We start from the raw sequence: 12,465 nt of genomic DNA on the forward strand, positions 1-12,465 counted from the left end.
AAGTGGCACCTTTAAGACCAACGATGTTTTATTCATGGTATAAGCTTTTGTGTGCAAGCACACTTCATCAGATACATTGAAACAGTTTCCTCAAGGCAGAGGTGGGTGGGATGGTAGTTGCTGTCAGGAAGGGCTACTTAGAATCAAGGTGTACAAGTGCTGGGTGATTATAACTGATATGGGAATGAGGTTTGAGTCCAATGGCACCTGCAAGTCAAATAAAGTTCAGTTCTGGGTACAAGCAAGAACAGAGAGACTTAGCATGTACACTCCTTCAGATTCATTGAAACAGATGCGCTCAGATATTACGTACTAGGAATAAGGCCTGCTGTGGAGAAAAATGTAACAGGCTCTAGAAAGGGGCTCTGGGCAAGTTGCTATCTTCCCACCTACTCAAGGTGGACATTTTCAGCTTTTATCTCCTCCCCCCTCTCTGCAGCAGGGAAAAGTACAGTCTTCACAGTGGGGACCAAAGCAGCTTACAGCATTCTCTTCTTCTCCTTTTGATCTGCACAACAACCATGTGAGGTGGGTTAGACTGAAAGTCTGACTGGACTAAATCACATTGTAGACCAAAGCAGGAGGGAAGTTAAATTAGCAGGGTATAATAACACAAAGTCCACCCTGCAGAGCAGCCACTTTTCTCCAGGGGAGCTGATATCTGCCATCTGGAGAGTAGTTGTAATTCTGAGTGATCTCTAGCCCTCACTTGAAGATTGGCAAATATGATTCTCAGGAGGAAATGGCTGGTTGGCTGCTGCAGTACAGTAGCAAGCAGCCAGGCCTAGGGTAGCCAACCTCCAGGTAGAGCCTGAAGATCTCCTGATATCACAACTGAACTCCAGAAAACAGATATTTCTCCCCCTGGAAAAAAAACTGCTTTGGAGGTTGGACTCTATGACAATATATTCAGCTGAGGCCTCTCTGCTCCCCAAACCCTGGCTTCTGTAGACTCCACCACAAAATCTCCAGGAATTTCTCACCAACCTGGAACTGGCAGCCCTAGTCAAGACTGGGCCCCATGAGCTTTCCCTCAAAGCCAAAATAAACCTGGAAACGGCCTCTTTCCCCCAACTTTTACTGAGAAAACCAAGCTTAGTTGTTTTTTACTGAAACAGCCAAGGTTGGTTGCCTAGCAAGAGTCAATGTCTAATAGTTTCCCAGTGGTCCAATCCTTGTCTGTCCTGGGCTGGCAGTGGGCAAGGGAGAGGAGCCAGTGCCATGCAAGTGCACTTGAGTGATGTTTGATGGGCCAATGGTTGATACAGCACACACTACAGCCAATGGGAGAGCCGGATTGGGCCAGTTCCATAGGGCTTTTATGATACAATAATAAGATAGGTAGTAGGGGTAACTGCCAGGAAGAGCTAATAAGAGTCAAGATACCCAAGTAGCTTTGCAATAAATACAGCTAAGATTAGAATAGCACATTAGGAAAGACATGTAAATAGCAGTCAATTGGTATACAGATAATAAAGGAGTTAACAACAGATGTGAGATCTAAGTTTGTATCCAGTGGCACCTTTAAGACCAACAAAGTTTGATTTCTGGGTACAAGTGAGAACTTGGTGATTTAGCATGTGCAGTGAGACTAGAAGTCAGTATCTCTGTTAAATCCTGGGAATTAGGATGGCAGTTCTAACCATAATCTTTCTTGTCAGTAAGTCCAAATGAACTGTGTTTACTTTAAAAAAAACATGGATAGGATTGCATTGTTGGCCTACTGGAACACATGTGCTTGCCGCCAAGGATCAAATATGTTAATTCCAAGCATCTGAATAAACTCTGCTTATTCCCATTTCCTTAATCTCTTTGGTGAATTAGGTTATTAATTTATGATTAATTTATGTTATATCCTGCCCAATGAAGATCCAAAGCAGCTTACTTCATTCTTCCATTATTATCCTCAAGACACCCTGTGAAGTAGGCTAAGCCATGAACATATGACCAGCCCAAGGTCACTCATTAAACTGCCATGGATATGCTAGCATAATAGTTTGTCAGCTCCCTGAGTACTTTGAGGATTGAGCTGTTAAAAGCATTGCTTTGCCTATATCTTGCTATTACATTTACCTCTAAAATTGGGTATACTCCAAGCAACAAGACAAAGTAGAAAACAGGTCTATTTTTAGGTTACGTTTGAATTCAGGGGTTTTTGTTGTTATTGTTTGCTTGTTTTTTGCATGGAAATATAATTGATTTCAAGAAGTATGAGTATTGAACACAATTACAACTGTTTCTTAAACAGTAATTCTTAGGATTATTTTTATCCTATTCAAAATGTTTCGGCTCACAATAACTGTGCATAGACACTTCACTACGATTGTGTTGGGTTTCCTATTGGATGCATTCCTAAGCACACATTGTGTACCCATGTGGTAACTTATGCATGATTGTATATTAGAGCAAACTTTTAAAAAAATAATTACAGTGGTATACCTGTGAAAGTTTGCCAGATCTCATGATTAAATCCTTTTGGCTGATACACTTAGAGATTTGCTTTGCTGGCCGGATACAGAGGCGGAACAGCCTCTGTGTGTTGATAGGATTTTTATACTTGCTATTATGTGCTGTGCCTTCCAGCTCCTGTTACTGTTGATTTTGATTTGTATGTCAAGACTTTCCTTAGTAACCAATAGTGCCACATAAAGCCAAAGAGCTGAATGTTTGCTCTTTATACACTCACTGTGTATCATTTGAAGATTTAGTTGGATCCATGAAATTTATTGTTTATTTATTTAGATTATTTATACTCCACTGAGATTCAAGGTGGATTACAGAGAAAACAAAGGGAAAATGTAATCACAAATATATAACATCCAGTGAACAATGCAATAAGTCTAGGGATACAAAATTGAAAGACAATATGAGTAACAATGAGAAAGGGCCAAACTAGATTGAACTAGTTTTTAAAGAGCAGGGTCTGACTTCCCTGAATCCAACTCTCTTTCCCCACAGTCGCACAGCAGATGTGGAGAATGGCTGTTTAAAAAATGAGAGAGAGCCTACTTGCACCTGAAATGCTGTTGTGAGGGGACTAAGGGGAGGAAGGTCTTCTGCCATTTTCCTGCATTGAGACAACATTGCGGGAGGGGGAGTTATTTCCTTGATTTTGCAAAAACAAAAATAACTCTTCCTTAGAGCCATTTCATAGTGGGAAGACATTGGAGGAGGGATGTAAGATCCCTTTCTCCCCCCGCAGCATCATTCTGAGCCCAAATGTGGTCTTCTTTAACGTCCATACTCCAGAACTGCTATGTAGCTGCAGGGAAACAGAATTGGGTCCTGGTTCCCTTCAGGGAAACCCAGCACATTAAGTCTGGCTCTAAAGAAACGGTATTGTGTGACCAATGAAGAATGTGGGATTACAAGATGTAAGACTATGTAGCGAAAGCAAGATGATACCTACAATAGTAGATTATAATTATTGCAGTGGACTACACACCTATTTCCATATGAAGTTGTCTGTCAGGACTGCTCCATCTTAATACATCTCTGACTATATTATAAGAATGCCCCTCCCTGAACATTTCCATTCAGTACATTTTGTGGAATGATATAACTGTGGGAGCCTTCCTAACCTCCTAAGACTGGCTATTCTAGAAGGTGGGAGCCACCACAAAGGGTGCACATGTGTTGGCAGTTGCTGATTTTACCCATTTGCAGAAAGAGATCTTAAGGAGGCTTTGCTCAGATGAGCAGTGTTTTTGTGGCAAAGCACAGCAGGGAAGGTACAGGTATGTGGGTTCCAGACCATTAAGGGCTTTGTAAGTGATAATCAGTACCTTGAATTGAATGCAGTAACTAATGAACAACTGCAGATGGGTATATTAACCAGGCTGCCACTTTCTAAACCAACTGAAGTTTCCACATTAAGGGCAAACCCATATTGAGTGTGTTACAATAACCTAGCTTCATGGAGGAGAAGGAGAATGGATTTATACCCTTGCCCTTTACTTGGAGTCTCAGCGGCTTACAGTCTCCTTTCTCTTCTCTCTACAACAGACACCCTGTGAGGCAGGTGGTGCTGAGAGAGCTCTCCAAGAATAGCTCTTGAGCAGAACAGTTCTGAAAGTCATGACTGACCCAAAGTCACTCCAACAGGTACATGTGGATGCACATGGCCAAATTGGCTGAGTCAAGATAGAGGACTGTCTTCTAAACCAACTGAAGCTGATAGAAAGGTTCGGTTTTGTTTGCAGCTGTGTCAGCCTGCTTCTCCAGCAGTAATGCTGGTTCTAGAATGATCCTTAGGGTCTTAACCAAGTCAGAAAGTGTCAGCTGACTCATTTCATTTGTTAAGTGCCACAAGCATCTATTCATAAACCCTGTTAACCAGGCACTAGGTCTTTGTTGTACCTGTCTACTGTCTAAAGAAAGGAACAGCAAGTATATAAAACCATGACAGTCATGCAACAGTCTAGCCTTCTCCCATTTTGAGATATCAGGTGATATCAGAGGACCAGTCTTGATCTGCCTTACTCCCACAGTTCAGTCAGCTTGTTGCTGAGGGAGACCAGCAGGTTCTTCATCTGTGCTGCTGCCTCCTTCAAAGTTTTCAACTGCAACTGGGGAGGAGAAAACTAGAGCTATAAACCCATTGCTAAAATTAAATTATGAGACCACAAATCTCAAAGTAGCAAAGCATTTCAAAACACTGTCTCCGCAATAATAAGAGTTGCCCTTTACTCAGAGTGGCTTATAATCTCCTTCCCTTCTTCTCCCCACAACAGACACACTGTGAAGTAAGGTAGGACTGAGAGAGTTCTCAGATAACTGCTCTTGAGAGAATAGCTCTGAGAGAACTATGACTGACCAAAGGTCACCCAGCTGGGTGCATGGGAAATCAAACCCAATTTTCCAGATTGGAGTCTGCTGCTCTTAACCACTACATGAAACTGCCTCTCATAGCACTGCTTGTCCACTATATGTTTTTTATTTTATTTACATTAAATTTCTATCCTGCCCTCTCCGCAAGCGGACTAAGCGTGGCTAACAGTCAAAACCAATAAAATACCATTACAGTTAAAACATTCTAAAAAACATTCTATGGTGCTATCTTCAGTAGAGGCGGATTCTTTTCCTGATGGTGATGGTGATCATAGCTCTTTAGAGATGTGGGGTGGCAGTCTCCCGGGTCAGATATTAAATGCGTGTCGGAACAGTTCTGTCTTGCAGGCCCTGTGGAAGGTAGAAAGATCCCTCAGGGTCCAGACTTCTGGTTTTGAGTCATGGAGGATTGAGGTGCTTCTCGGTAGAGGAGCAGATCAGAGCCTCTGTTCTGGGCAGAGAAGGTGATCCTAAAGCCTGCTGCCTTCTTCTCCCAGGCAGGGAGAAGCCCAGGACATGCGTATTAAATTCTGAGGGGATTTACTTTGACGAGGAATTCCAGTGGGGTTCCTTTTTGGCTTTGAAGGGTCCCCGGAGAAGGATTGCATTCCAACGTCTACAGAGGACCTCTGATGTCATTAAATTGACTTAAATTCACCAGGATTCAAAGCTTCTTTGGAATTGAATAACGTCTATTTTTGAAGAGAACGGTGTTTAAAAGGATTGCAATTTTAAAGGTAAAAGATCTTTATCTATCACTCTGGGGCTAAAATAAGACCTATTTGAAATAAAGATAAAGGTCTGGATCCAACTATGTTACGTTAAAGTAAGGAAGATAAAGGAGGGGGTAAATTTGGGACTAATGAACTTGGAGAAATAAAGTTAAAAGAAGGAAAACAACTGTTGTTTTGAATACCTGTGGTCAGGCTAGACAACCCCCTCCGAAACAGATCTGCTGACGTGGGATGTCACAGGAAATGACATTATAGAACTAACGTGAGATTTCTCAACTATCGAAAATGAGACTTCGTGGCAAGAAAGGAAGGAAGTGGCCATTAAGAGAAGGGAAAACTGCAAGCCTCCTAGCCCTCTCTGTGACTATAAATCATAGAGAAGTATTGGTGGTCATTAAAAGGAGGTCAAAAGTTTAAAATTTTTGAAAAGTAAATGGGACTTTAAAAAATAGTGGAGCCGGCAGATATCAAAAGGTGAGATCTATTGGACTAGATGTTTTGATTCAATTTTGGAGCACTCCAGGAGAAAAAGTAAAATTTTTAAAAAAGGGAACAGAAAAGCTGCAGACGCCATCTTGAAGAAAATAAAACCTTAAAAAATTAATATCTTGATTTAGGAGCCTCTGAGAACAGGGATTTTAGGCTCATCTTAAAGGGCATGCCTTAATCTATAAGACTGTAATATTGAAAATTAATTTGATGAGGTCAACTTCAGAGCCTATTTTAGCAATGGGCAGACAGTGATTTCTGTGAATAAATCAGGAGCAAAGCAGATTCGTACGAGGGCTAGGACACTTGAAGAAGCAAAAATGTCTAAATGGCAGGAGGCAATAGAGGCCATGGAGGCAAGATTGGTAAAAGTAATAAAGGACTCAATAACAGAGAGTAAGAAAGAATTAAAAAAAAGACATTGACTCCAGTGCAGAGGTGATTAAAAAAGAATTTTAAAAAGAAATTGAGGATCTCAGAAAAGACTCCAAAGCAGCGTTAAAGAAAGTTCAGGAGGTTGAAGAAAAGGTGAAAGACCAAGACTCAAGAATTGACAGTGGATTCCACTTTAAAAAAAATGCAGGAGAAAGTAGTGTTACAAGATTGTAAACTAATGGAAAACCAGATACGTTTGAGAGGGGTGCCTGAATCTATTGAGACTGATTTAAGGATAAAAAAAACACAGGAGAAAGCAATACTACAAGATTGTAAACTGGAAAAATGTCTGAAACAAGATAGAATGATAATTTGGTACATTCTTTTAGCTGCACAGACATTATATGTGCAGATGTGGAAGCAAGATAAAATAGCAGAAAAGTGGGACTGGACTTTAAAAGTTATGCATTGGAGTGAAATGGACAAGCTTACAAGAATCTTAAAAGAATATGATCTAGAGAAGTTTAAAAATGAGTGGGGAAAATTTCAAAAATATGTTGAAAAACAATGGAAGGTTAAAGGATATCTGGCAATTTTTGACAATGGTTGAACTTTAGAGGAATAATAAATGGACTATAGTCAAAAAGCGAGACTATGTGAACATATTTTTTTCAACTTTTTTTTATAAGGACTAAAGGATTATACTGAAGATGAATTATAATTATAACATGATTTTTTCTTTCCTTTTTTTCTTGTTTTAAGAATTTTTGAAGATTCCTTATAACTGATAAAATTACTTTTTATTTTTAGCAATTTAATCAAAATACACTGTCGGGGGTCATGAAAAGTGGGGGAGGGAGGAGAAAAATGTAATGTATTTGTATTAAGTATTGTTACAATATATTGCAGTATAATAAAATTGGTATAAACAAAAGAAAGCTGCCACAGGGTCCTTATAGCTTCCGGGAGGGCATTCCACATTCCTGGTGCTGCCCTAGCCCTTGTGGAGCTTAACCTGGCCTCCTTTGGTCCAGGGATGGACAGTAGATTTTGTGTCCCTGAATGCAGTGCTCTCTGGGGAACACGCGGAGAAAGGCGGTCGCATAGATAGGCAGGTGTGCTATGATGTGCTATGATGCTAAAGATTTGACTGAATGTCAAATGAAAGATAACAGTTTTCATATAAACATTACATACCAATCTTAGGTTGTGTCTGTATAATTCCACACAATATAAAATGTAGTTTTTAGACAGTAACTGAACAGATATATGCTGCAGCTTTTCTTAAGATTCCCAGTCATGCCACCTATGTACTACTCAAATTTCCTGCTTTTCTTAATTTTTCCCTAAAGAAAGGTATATTTTACATCTTTTTTTGGTTTAATGTTTCTCTCCAGTGTTCTCTGAGCTATTGTTGTTACTTCAGTTACAGAATCTGTACTGTCAGATCCATTTATGCCCTGTCTCAAGTTCTTAGCTGCTGATTCAGTGTGTGTGTGGAATCTCTCTTCAGCTATCACTGGTATGACAACCATGACCTCTCTGGTATACAGTGTGGCTTTTTGTTACACACTTAAGATCCTATGGATTCTTTCAGCTTGATGCTAATTTATTACTTTGTGGACTTTCCCAATCTTCAATTGTCACAGGAACAAAATATAGGCACCTCTAAGCTGAGCTAGTGTAAGCTAGCTCATAGTTATTTAGCCTCCAGCTCACACATTTTAGTCTTCACTCAGAAAAAATGTACCAAGAGCAAACTAATTTATCCCAATCTTCAGTTGTCACAGGAGCAAAATATAGGCACAGTTCCCGTCTGGTTACCATGAAGAAATAGTGATGCATATAGACTAAAAAAATGCTGACCAATGTTGCTGTGATTCTTATTGCCAGATTTATGCTCTAATTTCCTAGCCATTTTACTAAAAGTTATGATGCCATCAGGGCTTTTTTTTCTGAAAAAAGAGGTTCCAGAACTCTTAAGAGGGAAATAAAGGAGAAACACTTGGGTGCCCCTCGTGCACTTTTAAAAGTTTTGAGAATTGCGTTAGCAAAAAGAGGTTCTGGAACTCTGTTCTGCCATGTAACCAAAGAAAAAAAGCCCTGGATGCCATATTGACTGAGAAAAAAAACCCTGTTTATTACAAATCAAGAGTTCTTATTACAGATCTTCATTTGTTTTGTTTTTGATGGAGACTGTTAGACATCTCATTTTGCGTGTTATCTGAAGTGTTTTACTAGTTTATGTTATTTAAAATAAAATGTCTTTGAAACTGTGTGAATGACAAGAATCAATAACTGAAACTGTTCTTCAGAGAATGGCCTCAGAATAGAGAGCAGTGCAGATGGTGCTGATGGCATAGAACTTTTATTCTCTGTTTTAACTGAAGTAGCCTGGATCTGATTTCCTTTTTTGAGATCCTTCCATGAATAATGAATGCAACAGGCAATTTAGAAATTTTTTTGTGGATTGCTGCTAGTTTCTGTTTCGTCTGTCATGCTCTTTTATCTATATATGAAGCTCATTTGATGATTTGGTGTCAGTTTTAGAAAGTAGTTAATACCTTTCTTAGGAGATTCTTTGGATTCTTATAGTAAGTTTGGAAAGTTGAGGGTAAAATATGTTAAAATTTTTAACACATGAGATTTCAGAATTTATTGCAATGATGTTGCATTTTATAGATGTTTCATTGTCAGTTGCCATGACAGGCAGAATTGATTGGTATAACAGGATATTTTGAAGAAGAAAAATTGCAGATTTATACCCTGCGCTTCTCTCTGAATCAGAGTCTCAGAGCGGCTTACAATCACCCATATCTTCTCCCCCCACAACAGACACCCTGTGAGGTGGGTGGGGCTGAGAGGGCTCTCACAGCAGCTGCCCTTTCAAGGACAACTCTTGCAAGAGCCATGGCTAACCCAAGGTCATTCCAGCAGGTGCAAGTGGAGGAGTGGGGAATCAAACTAGGGTTGCCAAGTCCAGTTCAAGAAATATCTGGGGACTTTAGGGGTGGAGCCAGGAGACTTTGGGGGTGGAGCTAGGAGACATTGGTGTGGAGCCAGGAGCAAGGGTGTGACAAGCATAATTGAACTCCAAGGGAGTTCTGGCCATCACATTTAAAGGGACAGCACACCTTTTTAAATGCCTTCCTTCCATAGGAAATAATGGATAGGGGCACCTTTTGGGGGGGCTCATAGAATTGGACCCGCTGGTACAATCGTTTTGAAACTTAGCGGGTGTTTTGGGGAGAGGCACTAGATGCTATACTGAAAATTTGGTGCCTCTACCTCCTGATCAATTTCCCATTATACCCTATGAGAATCGATCTCCACATAAGGAATAATGAAGTGCCCAGCAGACATTTCCCTCCCCCCCATTTCTGGCGACTCTGAAGAGAGGGATTGGCATCTCTACTCACGAGTTGCTGCCAACTTCTTCAAAGTAACACAGACACACCATCCCAAGAGGAAGCCTTTCCAATCGGAGACTGAGGCCTCCGGAGCTGGAAAGTCACATGGTGGCTGTGGGGGCAGGACTTCCCCCCGCCGGCCAGCTGACTGGGGGTGGGAAGGAGTCTGGGAAAGCAGAAGAACTCCCGCTGGGACCTGGAAATTGGCAAGCCTAAATCAAACCCGGTTCTCCCAGATAAGAGTCCACGCACTAAACCACTACACCAAACTACCTCTCTATTATTTTGTTTAAAATAATAATAATAACAATAAGCCATTGATGTTATACATGTTTTATGTATTCCTTCAACAAAAAAGTAAAATAATAAGACATTCAGAACATATTTATTAGACTCATATCCATTCTGCAGAGAAATTCAGATAATTTTGAACCCTTACAACAAAACTATGAGGTTGGAAAAGCTGGAAAAGAGCGATATCCTTTTTGGCATAACAGGTAAAAATGAGCAAACAGATTATGAATATATTTGTTTTGTTTGTACTCCATTCTTTTTCCAAGGAACTTTAAAAATGAGGTGGTGGTTGCCTAAGAACTCTTCGTTAATCTGAAAAAGAAATTCAGGTCCATCCAGTAAGTGCCTGAATGGAGGCTTCCCATGTTCACATCTTACCTGACAGCATATTAAGGATAATCTTTTAGAGAGGAAACAAAGGTGACAAAAATTAAGCTTTAAGATGTACACTGGAAAAGTGTAAGATAACCCTTTACATTTGTTTTTCATCCTTTGTCTTAAAGAATTCAAAATAATAATTACATTGTCAACTAACTAAAAACTATGATTTCAGTGGTACTAAGCAGTCCTTGATGCCAATACCCAGCTGAACCAGTCACTCAGATTTGCTATAAAAAGGAGATGTGCTATGAAATTAAAAGCAATAGAAGACAGTTTGTATTGGCTTTGATACTAAAGATGCCTCTTTGAATGATTTTTCTTGCTGCTTTACACATTGATGCTTCTTCCTTTGGTAATAGGTATGAATCAATTACATGACTATAATTCTTCCTTTTTAAAAAAAAATGCATCATGGCTAAGAAAAAGGGTATCCTGACCAGCTATTCTTTGGATCTCATTGTCTCTGGCTCTCTTTCACATGCACATACACGCATTACTTTTCCATCTTTGAAACAGATTTCTTGTTTTTATCAATGATAGACATATTCTGTCTAAGTTTCCATCCTTTTCATATCCACTGGTTAACCACAGGATGTCTTTTGAACTGGGTATCAAATATGTTTTAAAAGCTTAAGACAGTGAGATGGCCAACTTCCCTGTTTTCTCCACAAAAATGTCTGTATGTTCATGTATTTCTTTCCAAGATTCTGCCTAGCCTTTGATCATTTTCTTTCAGCTTTTGTGCACTTATAAGCCTTTATGACCATCACCCTGTAAAATTTGGTATGATCCTATGTTTCATCTTTCTCTTAGATTGTTTCTTTAAAAAAAACTAGCAAGATATTTTATGTAGAAAGCAGCATCTTTCACTGTTTATGCTTTGCCAGATGCCTGTTTTCATAAATATTTCATCAGCATTGAACAACATCACATGCAGAATGTGTATCTTACTTTACCTTGATAAGGGTGGGAGACTGATTTAAAACATTGCCATTACATGACATCATTTCCAGGAAAATCCCAGAAGTGACACCACACTCCTTTAAGAATAACCAGAATTGATACGCTATTGCACCAATGGTACGCCATGTCCCCCCTCCCCCCGTTTCATGCACGTGCCAGCCACTGCCAGTCAATCCTATATACAACCACCAGTAATGCATAGGACAAAAGCAGAGACTGCGTGTGGTGCATTGGTTGTACCTATGAGGATAGTAGAAACTTTTATTTGCAATGGAGGTGGCATAAGTCACAATATTTCCATTAAAGTCAACAAGGAGGCAAAGACAGCTGCTTCCACACCTCTCCTCCTTCTCAGCCACATCAAATAATAGGACATAATCACAGCACACCACCACTTAGTATAGAAGTCCTGGTAAGACAATTAATATATCAAGATATACAGCATACACAGTATCCATCCACCCCAATTTCTAGAAAACTAGAAGTACATAATTAGGAATCTGGCAATCATTAATGGAGAACTTTAGCAAAATAGCAAATGTAGAAAGGACACTGCACTGACACTTGTTTTCTCAGAAGCCTTACAACCAGTGACCCCTCTAAGCTGAGCTAGTGTAAGCTAGCTCATAGTTTTTTAGCCTCCAGCTCACACATTTTAGTCTTTGCTCAGAAAAAATGAAAGAGCAAACTAATTTATGCAGTAGCTCGCAACTTTAATGTTAGTAGCTTAAAGTAGAATTTTTGCTCACAAGACTCCACAACTTAGAGGGACAACTTACAACTACTCTGATTTATTTATTTATTATTTATTTCTTGTTTGCCTTTCTCATAGAGACTCAAAGTGGAGTAGATTTATAAAAGAATGAAAAATAGGCTTGCCAGTCCCCAGGTACAGGCAGGGGATCCCCCGGTTTTGCAGACTCTTCCCTGCTACCAGCCAGCTTTACAGGCAGTGCTTTAAGTTTCTTATTTTGATGGGGAAATTAGCT

Source organism: Heteronotia binoei, unplaced genomic scaffold (genome assembly GCF_032191835.1).
Source record: "Heteronotia binoei isolate CCM8104 ecotype False Entrance Well unplaced genomic scaffold, APGP_CSIRO_Hbin_v1 ptg000055l___fragment_3, whole genome shotgun sequence".
Taxonomy (NCBI): domain Eukaryota; kingdom Metazoa; phylum Chordata; class Lepidosauria; order Squamata; family Gekkonidae; genus Heteronotia; species Heteronotia binoei.